Below are 15966 nucleotides of genomic sequence, written 5' to 3'. Positions count from 1 at the left end.
CCCACCAATAATGTTGAAAGATTTCCCAAAAATATTGAAAATGTGGCCATCAGAAGCTTCACTGTGAAAATGTTTTGGTTTTTTTTCTCCACATTTTCAAACTTTAAAACGGGTCAATTTATCCTGCAGCACGACACGAGGGTTAAAGACTGCAAGAGCTATTGGAAAGATAATCGTCATATTGGCCTAACCTGTTAATGTTTGAGGATTATTTTAAATTAAAAATGAACCACAGGAGCTTGTCTTAATTTGGAGAGAGATCAGGAGGAGGATGAATAGAGGGAGCTGATACAGGTGGGATGACTGCGGGTTTTTTTTTTTGCATTTTTGTCGTCCATCTCTGTGTGATTGTCGGGGATTAAACAAAAGCATCTTTCTTCACCGACACGCCTGGAGGCTCACCAGGAGCCAAACCCCGTTTTTTTTTCTTCTTCTTCGTTTCATTCCTCTGCTCATGTCTTTCTCCGCCAGTCTCAATGCAGCCGAAGCAAAAATCCTCATAACACTTCCATTTCCGTTTGGTTATTTTTGCTGCATGCTTTTCACTTCTCCGCTCTGTGATGTAACCCCAGTGGTGTGTCAGACAGAAGCTAGGAGATGCTTCATGCAGCCTCACTCTCTCTTTCTTTTTTTTTTTTTTCCAGACTCTTATTCACCAGCTTTTATTTTTATTATTTTTTTAAAAATGAAGCCCACCCACTCAGCGCTGCGACACAGCTTTTCTCAGCGTCGGATGGCGGTGTGGGAGTCGGGGCATATCACTCTTTTCTTTCTCTTTTTTTCCCTCTCACTCTCTCTGTTACATTCTCTTTCTCTCCCTGCTTCCTCCATCATAACACCTCCATCCATCCAGGACACTGCTGAGTCGTGGCGCTGTTAGCCAGAGCCTGACGCACTCAGCCGCTCACATATGCGTCACCTCCTTGGCCCGCCGCCACCGCCGTGCTGCTCGCTGTCCTCCAGCGATACCTCGGTGGCCGGGGTCAGAGGCTTTGGGCTTTTCTGCCAGGGTGGGGGAGGAGGGATAGTATTATTTTAAGCCAAGGAAACACTTTTTTTGCATTGTTGGAGAGGATTACGGGTCATGCTGGGGGCAAGTACACCACGATACAGTCATGTTTTTAAGTTAAACACACAAACACCCTCCAATGCTGGCCTCTTGAGGGGACTAGAAACAGTCAGATGATGATATATCAGGTTATTTATTCTGTTTTTTTAGTAGAAGAAACCTCAAACACAGTGCTGAGGATAAGAATGAGGATTTGTTTAGCCCTCGTGTCGTCCTGCAGGTCAAATTGACCCGTTTTAAAGTTTGAAAATGTGAATAAAACCTCCACATTTTTAACATTTTTGGGAGATTTCTGAACATTTTTTGGTTAAAAAAAAAAAGATGTTAATGTTTTTTTTAAGAACATTCACACAAAAATCGACCAAAATCCAGTGAATTTCGCTGGATTGTGGTTAATTTTTTTTTTTTTAAATGAATGTTCTTAAAGAAAATAGAAGTTTTACTGATATATATGTAATCACTTGAGATATTTTTAGGATTTTTTTGGAACATTTTTATTCATTTTTGAAAGTATTTACAATTTTTATTTTATTTTTATTTCTTGCCACATTTGGGGATTTTCTTAAAAAAGAAATAACACATTGAAGGGAAACTTTTAAGGAATTCTCTTCCTGAAGATTTTGCTTTTTTGTATGAATTTGGGGATTTTCTTTTGCTGAATTTTTGGATTAAAAAAAAGTTCCAGCGAAGTTCGCTGGATTTTGGTTGATTTTTTTTTTTTTTTTTTTTTTTTTGGTGAATGCTCTTAAACATTTTTAACATTTTTTTTCTGCCAAAAGTTTTTCAAAATTTCCCAAAAATGTTGAAAATGTGGACATCAGTTTCACTGTAAAAAAATATTTTTTTAATCCATATTTTCAAACTTTTAAAAAGGGTCAATTTGGACCTGCAGGACAACATGAGGGTTGAAAGAACATTTTATTGTGCAGTCAACAAGGGAAATTCCAGTATTTTACTCAATAATGGGCTTTGTCTTATGAAGTATTAACATATAGATTTTTATGTAAAGAAATCAGAGACAATTTCATAAACCCCTAAACTGTGGTGGTGCGGCTTCATCTCAATAGACTGTTTGGCTCACAATATTAGTTTGTTTTTGTCCTGCCTCCGTTAGCCCCTCACGTGTCTAAAATAACCACTCTGCGGTGTGTAATGCAGGTCATACTGTAGTTGGGAAGGCAGGTGAGGTAGAATGGGAACAGCAGCGGCAGTAGTATGAGCTAAAAAAAGGCCCCGCATTAGAAACTGTCACGGCCTCTGGGTAATCAGCGGTTATGTAAGAACGGGACAAACAGATACCCCTGTAGCGCTCCGGGCCTGACTGGGGATGTGAGGATATTTCTTCTTTTATTGCATCCGCCGTTGCTTGGTAAATTAGAAAGATGCCGCTGATTTACAGTTGGCTCTCGGCGGGTAAACCAATATGCAGGAGCAGCAAATGAGCCGGGGATGCAACGGCAGAGATTCGTTATCTGCAGCGCTGCCGTCTTAGAAATTAACTACTCTTTGTTTGTTTAAGGCTTCGCGAGCTTTAAAGAGGTGTTTTGCCCACATTAGAGCTGAAATATGTACTCTCTGGGCTTGGATTCATACTTTAGAGACCTGAGAATAGAACCGTGTGGTGATCTTTGTTGCACAGACCGTAAACAGAATGCTAATCAGGACGCGTGATGCTTTTATATGCAGACAGAACCGTTTCCTCTGCATCGTTTTCCACTCGAACTTGCAGAGTCATTGTATGTAAATAGAAAATAAAACTGCATGAAATTCAGTACCAGTTTTCTGTATTGAAGATGTGCCGCTGTAGTGTTTTAAATTCAGTTTTTGCTGCGTTCTTCCCTTCAGCAGGCAGTAGGCATTAGAAACATTCAGAAGTGTCTACTACCCACACACTCTCTTTGCTTGCACGCTGGCTGGCTTTTCTGTTTTCTTTCTTTTTTCTTTTTTTTTTTTTTCCCATCCTTCTTGCTTGTAAAAGACTTGGATGCACACATTAAATCAGAGCTGATGCGGGCATCGTCCTAAACACAGCTAACGGCTTGTGAAACCTTCTCATTTCCCCACTCAGCGCACCTGCTTTCTGCCGTCCCCACAGACTCACAACAACAACAAAGGTCCATAACTGCTTCCTCCCTCCGCTGGGAGTCTTCACCACCGCTGCAGTTTGTCCTCCTCCAATAGAAGACTGCTTAAGGGCTGACAGCGCTGTCTTTTGGCCTGTCACTGCAGGTAATACAGCTGCTGACAAACAGTTCTCAGCAGCTCACTCTCAGCTTCACTTCCTCCTTTTGTGCGGCTTTGAAATCACCACGAGGTTCAGACGTCGAGCTTCTCAGACTTAACGGTGTTTAGCTCCTTCAGAGGGTTAGAAGATGTTGAGCTGTGTGGGTGCTAGCTGGGCGGCTAATGGGAATGAGAATGAAGGTCTATAGTATTAAGATATGTGGTTGCTGATGAGAAAACTGGGTGTTCTTTTGCTTTACGTGGGATCTAATCTGGGCTGCTGTTACTGTTTTTATGCCTACACAGCGTCTCCAATTATCTTTGAGCCTGAAGGTCACACCTTTCAACCTTTCTCTTCAGTTAAGTGTTTATTGTAGTGAGATTCAGCACATGTCAAATTAAAACACGACTTGATGTGTCCGACAAAGCTGGCTGATTGTTGTGTGACGTGTGTAATTTGGGTGTTTTACATTTTTTTCAGTTCAGATTGTTTTATTTAAGTTCAACAAATTGTCTAAATACCTAAAATTTCATACCAAGTGTCCAAAATTCTGCAGTATGGGGCTGCTGGTGTATTATTTGCGTATTTTCCGTCTTCTCTCTTCATGATTTTGCGACCCTGCTGTGTTTCCATCAACACTTCCCTCTCTCGCCTGTGATTTGTCAAAACAAAAGTCTGGGAACTCGGAGGTGGTCCTCAATCCGTGTTCAGAGCGGTTTACATCACTCCCAGATCTCTGAGAGCATTCTCCAGGGATGGGATTAGAAGTTAGATGTGAAATTAATCCATTAATGTACATATAGCTGCAGACAAAAGTGAGACAAATCAGACAGGACGTCCTCATTGCACCAACAAGTGTAGAATATAAGAGTAAAAGCGTAGTTTTCTCTGCGTCTTAGCTCCTGTTGTTTGTGTTCTTTTTATGTCGGTAGGGTATCGGAACCCTCCAGTTCCAGCTGTAAACCAAAACTATCCTCTAGAAGATCCACATGTGTGCGTTTCTTTCCACCGAGGCTCATGCTAATGAAGACGTCCACCGACTTTACAGCCGAACAGATGTCTGCGCTCTCGCATGGCACACTGCGGCGTTGGGATTCATTAAGATCTTCCACTTTGTTGTGAATCTGATTAAATACAGCTTAAATGAAAGTCAAACCTGAGGAGCAGAGGGTTTGTTGGAGATTTTTGCATCTGGGCAGAGATAATTTGATGATTAATTGATTAGTTCTGTAATCGAAAACAGGAGCGGCGTGGTAATGATGGCGCTGCCGTCCATACTGAGCGTCTGTAGACCAAATGTTTCTTAATTCTTCAGCTTCACACGGCCCAGAGTCAAAGAAATGAATGTCTAAAAGCCTTTCCAGCTTGATTTATATATTTTTTTGTTAAATAAAGGTTCTGGGAAGGTTCTCCAAACTTCTTGCAATGTTTAAGCCTGTCAGATTCCATAGTCCTCTTCTTAAAGTTCTCTAAAACTCTAAAAATGTCCCTGAAATATTTTCTGAATGTTGCATTGAGAACGTTCTTCATTTGTTATCATGTAACATTGTGGGAACATTTTATAGAAGAACAGCAGCAGCATCCCCAAAACACCCTCAGAATATTTCAGGTAAAATGTTCCACCTTCATTAATAAATCAAATTACAGGAACGCTCTGTGAAACCACTTTTTGTCTTCTGATGCCTCGATAACCTCTTGAAAAAAGTTTTTTTTAAGTTGCATTGACGACGTTTGTTTATTGTTATGCAGCATTCAACAGCAGCATTCCCGAAACATCCTCAGAATATTTCAGGCCAAATGTTCCACCTTTATTAATAAATCAAATTACATGAATGTTTTATAAAATCACATTTGTCTTGACATCTTTTTTTAAAGTTTGACAGCGTTCTTCTTTTATTGTCATGGAACATCCTCTGAATGTTGAAGCTTTCTGTCTTAGTTCACTTTTAATCTCTTATGGACATTTTTGAAATGATAAATATCCTTCAAACATTCTTTATTAATATGTTTTCTTTTGGACATTATTAGAACTCAAAGGTTAGCCAGTGTTGTGGGAACGTTCCCATCTTGCAGGGATATTGGTCCACAGTACAAAATGTGTTAAATAGCTTGTGGAATTGTAAGATGCTCACCTTTTTAAGAGATTATTCACCAAAGTGAATGTTAATAAAGAAATAGGAGAGGAGGATTAGTATTTTTTCAGCTCAAACTTCATCATCACTCCTTCAGGCACCAACACTACGTGGTTAGGATTTAGAAAATCTAGTTTAGGTTAGCTTCTCTTTCTTATTCTGGGCTGCTAGGGACAGTAAAGTAATACAATCAATGACCATTTGAAATTAAGTTGTGATCCTTTGCAGCAAATGCCATTAAGAATGCAGTTTAATTGGACAGGAATGTAGTTTTGGGGCTGACGTGGCTGACGCATTTCTACATAAGACTGTGTAAATAGCACTGACAAAATAGTTGATTAATCTGTTATATATTTAGTTGATTGGCAGACACTCGGTAGACAGCAGTTTTATAATCGCTCACATAATTTATGCAGCAAAAAAGCCAAATGTTTGCTTCTTTTTCTTCTCCGGCTTGTCAAATGTGAGGATTTCCTCCAAGTTCCTCCCTTGTGTTGTTGTAGATTGTCTGTCTTTGAGTCAAAGTTGGTCAGACAAAGACGTTTAATAGTCAATGAATACAAATAAACAGAACAACTTGAATTTTAAAAGCTTCTGCATGCATAAACGTACACTTGAAGCTGTTTGCTCAAATCTCTAAATGTTCTCGGTGACATCAGCAGTTCTGGCAGTAAGGATTGTTGCACTGATTCACTTCTTGGCATTCACCTTTTTTTCAATTCTCAAGTTTTGTGTTTATTTTTTTTTAACACTCTTTAAATCAGTCTCTATTCTGGAAAAGTATCCGAGATGTGCTTACTCACGCAGGACGACTGTACGTGATGTATGGAGCGCTCGTTGCTTTTTGTTTGTGTGGGCTGCAGGATGTTTTATTGGTTTTCACACGACGCTTCAGATTTAAGGTTGTTTGGCTTTCGAGGAAGACGTGGATTCCAGGATAATTCTCTGGAACGGTTACTGATAATCCTGCCTTCGGAGTGCACCTGACTTTACGTCTCATGTGTTTCTAACTTGTTGTTTCGATGAATGGTGAGAAAAATGTGCTGTGACACGGACAGTAGCCGGCGTTTAATTAGTGCACTGCTTTGTTTCCTGGCGAGGAACTTGGGATTGACGACTAGTTGGCAGCGTTAGGGTCCCACAGAGGCAGTAAGTAAAGGTAGAAGCAGAAACTAACTGAATCTGAGTGAAGTCATTGAGCTGAAGGATGCAGTTCTCCGGGTTCCTAATATCCGGGATGTTTCTCAGTTACACGGCTCAGTTGCAATCTCATTCTCTTTCCATTGTTGGCTATTGTTGTTTTGGAGGATCCCTCAAGCGAAAGAAAAGGCATCGATCGCGCTCCGTGGCGAGTCTGTTGGCTTCTTACGCCGATGACTTGATTGATCAGCTGCAGAAAAATAACTAAATCCATTTCTTATTGTAATTCGCTCTGCCTGCTCGTCTCCAGAGTCGTCATTCAGAGTTTGTGGATGTCTGGCGTGCCGATAAAATCCCAAAAACGTTGCTCGGCTTTTCTGTGGAATCCTCTCTCCTGAAGCTTTTATTTTTCCTCCACCCAAAGGTGTTCTCAAACGACTTCAATTTATAGTAATCGCTCTCAGACAGCACCTGTAAAAAGAACCCTCATTTTAGAGCAGGGGTCACATTGAGACACGAACGCTGTCGGGTTCATCAAAGTCGGTCTGAGCGGTAATGATAGCAGAGTTCTCCGCCGTGCTCCGTGGGATCGCTATCAGATGTCACGCTGACTTCTCCCATAATGGCTCCTTGTCCGAGTGCGAAATTGGCTTGCTCCTTTGACATCCCAACTCGGCGCCGCGGCGTTACAGCTGCGAAGAATCGAGAGCGAGTGCACCATTATTTCTCTGGTTTAGGAGGTGACCTTTTACCTTCGGACGGAGCCGAGCTTTGATTTCACAGATGAGTAGGATGTGGTTACAAAGCGGCGATTATCCGGAGCTGTTGCATCCCCGCGATTGGTTGACGGATGTTCGGCGAGGGAGCCAGAATGATGTCCGCTGTTTGTCTCTCCGGCTGGAATGAAAACATCCCTCCGTCTTCTGCCACCCGTAGGTCCTCCCCTTTCATGTTCGCTGCTTAATAGGCCGTTGGTCTATGTGGCAGGACATTGTGCTGTGATCGCTGGTAACAAGAGAGCAATCTGCGACCAAGAATAAAGGCTTTCTGTGCCGAATAAAAGAGGCACAAAGATATATTTCCCGAAGCTGAAGAGAAATAGTAGCGAGGAGAAAGGAGGTAAAGCTCCATTTGCGGTGTGGAATTCCTCCAAAACCTCAGTAACAGAGTAATTTAGTCCTCTGATCCCTGAAACCAGCCAGCGGGTTTGGAAGGTGTTTTAGCTTTAAATAATGTATTAAAGTACAACATTTTTCACAGCCAGGAGAAACTGAGTTTAAAATCATGGCAATTCTTAAAAATCACTTCATTCAACGTGTGTCACTTTAAAAAAAAAAAAAATCACCAAAAATTAACTGGCACTAAGCAGATTCCGTAAAAAGAAAAAAAAAGAAATTCTGTGTACTCTGGAGCAATCAAAACATTATGATTAGCTCGGCTATGAACGGCAGAAACGTGACAAACTCGGGCTTAAAATCAGCTTTATTGGCACATACAAGGAATTTCAGAGGTGTTTTTTTCTCTTTTGTTTTGTCTTTTTGCTCTCAAAGTAATCAAAGTACCAAATTTAAACACATATGCATCTGAACAAAGCAAACATGAGGAAAACAGGTGTTTAACTACTATAAGTTAGTAATGTGATCATGAATTACAGAAATTGGGCCCATCAAGAGCAAAATATAACACAATAGCACTATAGAGTAAATGCAGCATGGTTTAAAAACAGTATACAGATAAAGTGTCAACAAGATGCTGGATCTGCATGGTGAAATATCTTTCTGGTGATGTTTCAGGAACACTTTGTGAACTGCCTTTTATTCACACAAAAATTGAACATGTAGAGAAACCATTTCAGGTGACTACCTCTTGAAGCTCACAGAGAAAATGCTGAGTGTGCAAAACGGTAATTAAAGCAAAGGGAGGCTATTTGGAAAAATCTAAATTATAATACATGTTTTGACTTATTTCACGCTTTTTTGTTTACTACATGATTCCAGATGTGTTCATTCATAGTTTTGATGCCTTCAGTGAGAATCTGCAACATAAACATTCATGAAAATCAATAAAGACCATTAAATGAGAAGGTGTGTCCAAACTAAAGACTGGTAGTGTAGATCACAAGTTTGATAAGTTCTTGGTAAAATAATTGCAGGCGGTCCTCAACTTATGTCAGAGTTCTGTTCCTACGGATCAACACAAGTCGAAACGCCGGCAAAAATGTAAACAAAGCCGTTACATACGTCACGATATCGATCAGTTCTTCGGAAAAATCCCGTTCCCAGAGTTTTATTCTATCTAATTTCACTTCCATGGAGATGGCTTTCCTTTTCTTCAAAGCACTGCCCTCAGAAGAGTCTGACTTGGGCTGGGAGCCATAATGAAGAAACCAAAGGAAATGGTGATGGTAAAAGCTGCAGCTAACTCGCTAAACTCGTGCAAAATGAATCGTGAGTCGTAGCAAACTTGACTTCTCTGCTGTGGCTCTTGAGAGTGAAAACTGCAACAAAAACAGAATAAAAGAACATAAATACATGTAAATAATTCCTTTTAACTTCACTAATAAGTCCAAAAACGAACATCGGCATTATTATATCAAGTTGTAAAAACAGTGGAACATATTCTTTTCTCTTCTTGTAAAATGATTCATACATGCATGAAAGTCGTTGGTATTCATGACTTTTGTGAAGAACTGATCGATATTGTGATGCACGGAACGGCTTTGTTTACATTTTCTCCGGCGTTCCGACTAACGGAGAAAGTCGAGGACCTCCTGTACTTCTAGCCATAGTTGCACAGTTTCCATGGAGGTGCAGAACTTCATATTGCAGTGAAAAATGAGCCCACAGTGAATAAAAGTCTGGGTTACGTCAAACGTTTAGCACAGATTTGTTGTGCAGTTGGTAGAACATAACTGAACATGAATAAGCTTTGTTTCTGCTCTTTATTTCCTCACCAAAGCTCCTCACAGCATCAGGAGTCCCTTTTAGTAGTTTTTGAATTAAACATCACCTCAGATAAGAACAGAATAAGGCTTGTTATGTAATCTTGCCCCAGATGTTCCACTTCAAGCTGCTGACTGTGTCTAATGACCAACAGGTGGCTCAAAATGTCACCTTAGCTTCTCATCAGATCCGCTCTATACCAGTGTATCATTGAGCTTTCCACTCTCAGCATCACACTCTCTCGTGCCTGCATGTGTATGTTTTCATGCCTCGCCGTTCAACCGTTGCTCATCGCCCGTGCACGCCATCGTTAAAGGCATTATGGAGGATGTTTTTGTTGTTTAATTTGTCTGATTCACATAAAATGAATATACTGACCTTTAGTGGACTTGTATGTATGGTCTCTAAAAGAATAAAAAATAAAAAAAATAACTGTGGACATGGCAGGACCTGAAAAACATCAGCCAATCAACGCGCTCGGACCGAGGCGTTTGGTTTGCTCCCTTTCCTGTCAATCAAAAATCTTCCGGCTCAGGCCTAGTTACGTAGATTACGTACGCCTTGGACTTACGTGTTTTCTGTATGTGTTGCTTTGGTACAGCTTCGTAGTTAGCTGGCGACTTGTTTTACTCATCTTTTTTACATAATGGCAGATAAAGATCCAGGGGGACCCAGCCGTAAAAGACAACTTCACGAGTCCTACGCAAGTTTCTGGAGGGGGGCGTTTCTTCGTAAATGTTAAGAGGGGGGAGGTTAGAGGGGGGGGAGGGAGAGGTTGTATGTGTGCATGCTACGTTCAAAGTCGTAGGAAATTAAATCTCCTCTAATGCCTTTAAGGCCCACATTGATTTTCACGACATTGATTTTACGAGACGCTACGCCTCATCAGGTATACAAGGTGAGAAGCGGTTTTTGGTGGCTTTGTTGGTGCCGAGGCTGCGAGTTAGCGTTTTTTTTTTTTTTTTTTTTGTCTGTTAATGGTTGAAATTTAGCAAAATTTTTCATAAATTCCATGTTTTGTTTGTGCAACTTTTGAAATTTTGGACGTGTGACTCCTCCAGATGTGGCGGCTCAGGTCAGGAAGCTGGATAATCCTCTGCGGAGGACTCCCGTCCACAATCAGTGTCAATCTCAGGCTGGCCCAGTTCTCACGCAATCATGCCCCACAGCCTATTCTATCTGCCCATCGACGAGCTTGATCTTTCCACCGGCGAGCCGATCCAGCCCGCCGTGTGGCTTCTGGCCCACGGTGTGTGAATCTGTGATGGAGGAGATAATGCTTGAGTGTTTGCTTGGGTTTTCTGGGCTGACGGTGAGCTTCTGTGATTGAAAATAGACAATCCTTTGTTTTGTTTTTTTGCCGTGCAATAAAAGCTCCTTCTCGCCCGTTCTGCCTTAATGCAGCAATCTTTGATCTATCTACACGCTGATAATCCACCGGCTTAGGCTAGTTTTTACACAAACAGCTCAGCTTAGATTGTATTAATAGATCACTTAATTCTGCAGGGATGTGGCTTCTATCATTTTTTTTCTGAGCATAAATCGTTTGTTCCACACCTCCTCTGCTGGCCTGTCTTGCTTTACAGTAGATCCATCTGTACTTGAACAGGATTATGAAACAATCCCCCGGTGACACTGCCTGTGCTGCCCATTGATGCTGCCCTCCCTCCTTCCCTCCACCACCCCCTTCTTTTCAGCTCCATCCACTGTGGATAATTCTGCCTGCCTGCTCCCTTGGGCGTAATTGATCCTCATATCATTAAGCCGTATGTGGATCTATCCTGGGAAACGCCCACTGTTTTACTGCGAGTCGTTGAGCCGTGGAGCCCAGCGAGCTCTTTGATTGTGGCTCCATCATCACACGACTGCGTGCACCAGTGGCTGCAATGTAAACTGTTCTGTTTTCTGCATGTGCACCCAGAGATAGAAAGGCTGAAGACTAGAAAACATGGGGAGAAGGAAGAGGTGGGCCTTGGCGGCGAGGTCCCACTTCTCCACCATACGGGGCAGTTTGGGCTCCAGGAGGAAGGGCGTGGAGGGGCTTTGTGTTAGCAGCCTGCTGGGGGTCCTCAGGTCCCACACCTGGCTGATCGGAGAGGAAGAAGTGGCGCTGCTGCTCGCCTCCTCGCCCCGCTACCACCGAACTCACTCCCTGTCTTTCTCTTTTTGCTCCTCGTCTGCAGATGGCGGGAGCGAGGACCTGGCAGACCCCCGCTCGCCCAGTCTAGACCCTCACCTGAGCCACATCGGCCAAGGTAAGAAACTCCCAAATCAAACCTGCACTCTTGTCCTGCAAAATCGATCTCGGCTGTAACTGGTTTTCCTGTTTATGATTTAGCAGCTCAAAGAGCGAACACTAGAAAAAAATGCTCGTCTCAAAACAAGAAAAAAAACCTATTTCAAAGAACTTTTACCTTGAAATAAGTGAAAAAATCTGTCAGTAGATCAAGTGAAAAATGTCTTGGTAAGATTTCTTGAAATAACATATGATATTTAGAATATTGAGATCTAAAAATTAGCTGGAAAAACTTATTTTAAGCTCTATTTTACCAGGATTGTCAAGCTTAGGTGTCTTAAACTAAGCCAGAGATGCTAAAAAAAAAGCAGTTTTTCACTCAAATATAGATTTTTACTTTCATGTAACCTCCTAATTTGAGATGTTAACCCTCCAGTTTTTGTCATTTACGGGCACCAAAAAATGTTGTTTCTTTGTCTGAAAAAAAAAATCCAAAAATTCAGCAGAAAATTCACTAAATTTCTGAAAATTTGCAAAACCTACAGGAAGAAAATTCCAATTCCGGTAATTCCTTTAAAGTTTCCCTTAAAAGTTTTATTTTACAAAAATCCCCCAAATTTGGCAAGAGAATTCTTGTAAATATTTTCAAAAAATGAGTAAAAATCTTCACAAAAAATCCTAAAAATATCTAAAGTGATTCCACATATATCAGTGAAACTTGTAAAATTTTCTTTAAGAACATTCACATAAAAATCAACCAAAATCCAGCGAATTTCGCTGGATTTTGGTTGATTTTTATGTGAATATTCTAAGAAATATTTTTAACATTTCTTTTTTTTCCACCAAAAAATGTTAAAAGATATCCCGAAAATGTGGACATCAGAAGTTTCACTGTGAGAATGTGTATTTTTTCCACTTCTTCAAACTTTAAAAGGGGTCATTTTTGACATGAGGGTTAAACTTGTTTTGAGTTTTCTTGTAAAATTCAACTAAAAACAAGATAATTTCAAAATTATTTGACTTAACAAGATATTTAAGATACATTGTCTTAAAAAAAAGTCCCTCCATCTGCTGAAATGTCTCGTGTTCAGTGAATTTATCTTAGATCAAGAGGGATGAGACATTTTGACTAAAAATAAGACAATAGATTTGGTAAGATTTTGAATTTTTTCGGTGTATTATTGAGCATCTCGAGGTGTGAATGAGGAGCCGAGCTGCTGAAAACAAGCAGTTCTTTTCCCACCTTTACCTTCTCATTTCCTGTAATACCTCTCTCACGGCTCTTTCCAGACTTCATTTCTGCTCCCTTAATGTTTCCTCTGAAGGAACCCATGGAGGCCTTGTTACCGAGCTCCGTTTCACTCCGCTTTATGGCGGAAAAGTTTATGACTGCTGGGAATGAAGTTATATTTACGGGCGAGAGAACTGCATGAATTTTATATTCTTGTAATTTTGTCTGTAAATCCGAGTTGCTTCTTGGGGGAACAGGCTGCATACAACACGAGATGTTTATCAACAGCAGGAATGTCAGAACTCGGCAGGAAATGTTTTGGACAATTATAATTTTGTGTATTTCCCCCCGTAGCTTGTGCATGTTTTGAGCGGAACACCTTGATGAGCAGGTGTTTGTGTTTAATTCGTGGTCCTTGTGCACGTCGCTCATCAAAGTCTAAAATAAAACACCATAATTTCCCCTTCTCTGGATTTCAACCCTGAAGTGAAGCCGGCGCTGCCTCTCTCCACCCCCTCCAGTCTTTGCCCTGAAATAAACCTTTTAATTTCGGTGACTCACGCTTTCTGTTTGCTTGAGACTATCCTGAAATGGCATTTACTAATTGTGTCCCACTCATGTATCTCTGTTGATTACTTTAACCCTCTGAACCTCAGAACCCACCAGTGGGTGTGTACGGCATGTTATTTTCTTAAAAAACACCAAAATTAAATTATTCATGAGAGACTGAATGCGTAAAAACAAGAAAAAAAATCACATTTGAACTTTCCGACAGTACTTGAACTACTCATCTGTGACGTGCCGTTGCTTCAGAAAACTTATCAGACCTAAGCTGATCATTTCAATATTTCATCAAAATCCTTTTTTTCTGTGTGTGCCTTTAAAAATTTAGTATAAATAAACCATTTGCACGAACTAGTTTCTATAAAAATGTACAAATTTGACGCTCCTTGGTGCAGTCATGAAGCTATTAGTAGCTGTGTTGTAATCGATGTGGCAAGAACTTCGGCTACGTTTAGACTGCAGGGCTTAATGCTCAGTTCCGATTTTTTTGTGAAATCCGAATTTTTTTTTTTTTTTTTTTTGCGAGTTCGTTCACATTTCCCATTAAATGCGACTTGTATGTGATCTCCTGTGTCACATGACCCAAAAGGTTCCCGCATGCGCAGAAGAGGACACAACAACGACACACAGAGAGCGTGTTCAGTGTTTACGGAAGTAAACATGGACGCTAACAGTAGAGCATGTCTGGCCATTTTAAAGTTGTTGTCCAGCCGGAGCCAGCATATTTATAACTTAATCATTTTAAGGAGAAGGTCAAGAAGGAAGAGAGCCAGGATTTTGGCCCTGGCGTTTTGTGGGGCAGTGGCAGCAACGTCTGTCCAGAGAACTGTGTGGGTGTGGAGTCACAGCCAGGAGTGGTGGGATGGTGATGTGAGAGGCTTCACAGATGCAGACTTCTTTCAGAATTTTAGAATGACAAGGGCGACCTTTACCTACATATGTGAGCGCCTCTTTTTAACACGCTCACAGCAAGACACAAATCTTCTGCAGCTCGAAGACGTGTTTTGCTTGAACGCAGAATAGTGACGTTTGTCGTGTACCAATGACGTATAGGTCGGATAAATGTGACCTGGACGTTCAGACTGAAGTCGCATGGCAAAAGATCCGATAAGCATCGGAATTAGGACCACATGTCCAAGTGGCCTGGGTCGCATTTGAAAAAAACAGATCTGTGTCGTTCAGACTGTCATGAAAAGATCAGATACAGGTCGCATAGGGGCAAAAAAATCGGATTTGGGTCACTTGAGCTTGCAGTCTGAACGTAGCCTTAGTGACTGTACAGACAGAGTAGATTCTGTAAAAAACAAAAAACTCTGCACTTCTCAGCCTGGCTGTAGCTAACTCCTGTACGTTACTGAGAAGACGGCGGTGAGGACTAAATGGAGTCGGAGCTCCGTGTTTTGGACAAAAGGCACAAGTGCATTGTTCTGCACAACTCGGACACTTAACAGCATTTACTGCTTTATGAGAAATGAAGAATATATCGACATTTAATCTGCGACACTGCCGACCGATGACGATTATTTTGAGCAGGGCTATAATAAGGGCCCTCGTAAACAGAAAAAGTACGTAGTCACCATAGTTTTCCATAATAACACCTGTAGACACACGAAAAATGTTGTGCTGATTCCTGTTTGTCTTACATTTTTGAAGTACAAATAGGCAAAAAAATTCTACTTTTGTTTTTTCCTTTTTCTGGTTTGTGGCATTATTTATGTATTATCATGTATGGAAGACTTCTGAGTGCTTTACTTGTAGTCATGGTTGTTCTGTTTCCGTAGAGGTGCAGGACTTTATATTATGGTGAAAAACTAGCCCACAGTGGGTAAAAATGCTGTTTGAAAACATCCAGAACCTGCTCAGGGTTCAGAGCATTAAGGTGACCCATGACAGATTTCTTACGGTGGATGATTAGTTTTTAAGAGCATAATAGTTTGTTTTTATTTAGCTTCCCAACGCATTAACATGGAGTTGAAACGCAGCTACAGATAACCGCCACCAGAATACCGAGCTCCCCCTTTGGTATTCACACCAGAGTTTGCATACACGCCGAGAATTTCCATGCGAGGGTCGATGCAGCCGCTGCTCTGGCTGTTGTTTTTGCTTTTGCAGTGCAGTGACATTCCCCAGTGAATGGATGGACCGACTCCAGCTCTGCTACAGCCGCAGAGAGACGAGTGTGTGTGTTTGCTGTTTCTTCCAAGTGTTTCTTTGCTGGTGTATTTGCATTACGGCGGCCGGTTCTGCCCCCTTCCCCGGGGACTTGTCGCGGCCGGCCGTCTGATAATGGCTTCTTGTCTCACTTTCGCGGCTGCTATCTGATGCGAGACTGTTGCTTGACCAGTTGGTTTTGCAGCTCCCGTCTGCAGGGAAATGGGAGAGTCTGAGCCAAAACTGATTCACAAAATGGATGTTGCTGTGTTTACAG

General features: G+C 41.3%; 1 protein-coding gene across 1 annotated transcript in view; it reads left to right on the top strand.

The window, feature by feature from the left end:
* tanc2b (tetratricopeptide repeat, ankyrin repeat and coiled-coil containing 2b) overlaps window positions 1–15966 on the top strand; it is a 157492-nt gene that overhangs the window by 32675 nt on the left and 108851 nt on the right. The window contains 1 exon segment of the mRNA XM_051939743.1: window positions 11691–11762. The gene's annotated coding sequence lies outside the window, so the exon portion shown is untranslated.

Source organism: Acanthochromis polyacanthus, chromosome 19 (assembly GCF_021347895.1).
Source record: "Acanthochromis polyacanthus isolate Apoly-LR-REF ecotype Palm Island chromosome 19, KAUST_Apoly_ChrSc, whole genome shotgun sequence".
NCBI classification, from domain to species: Eukaryota; Metazoa; Chordata; class Actinopteri; family Pomacentridae; genus Acanthochromis; species Acanthochromis polyacanthus.
The sequence above is the reverse complement of the archived record's forward strand: the minus strand, read 5'-3'. Positions and strand labels throughout refer to the sequence as shown.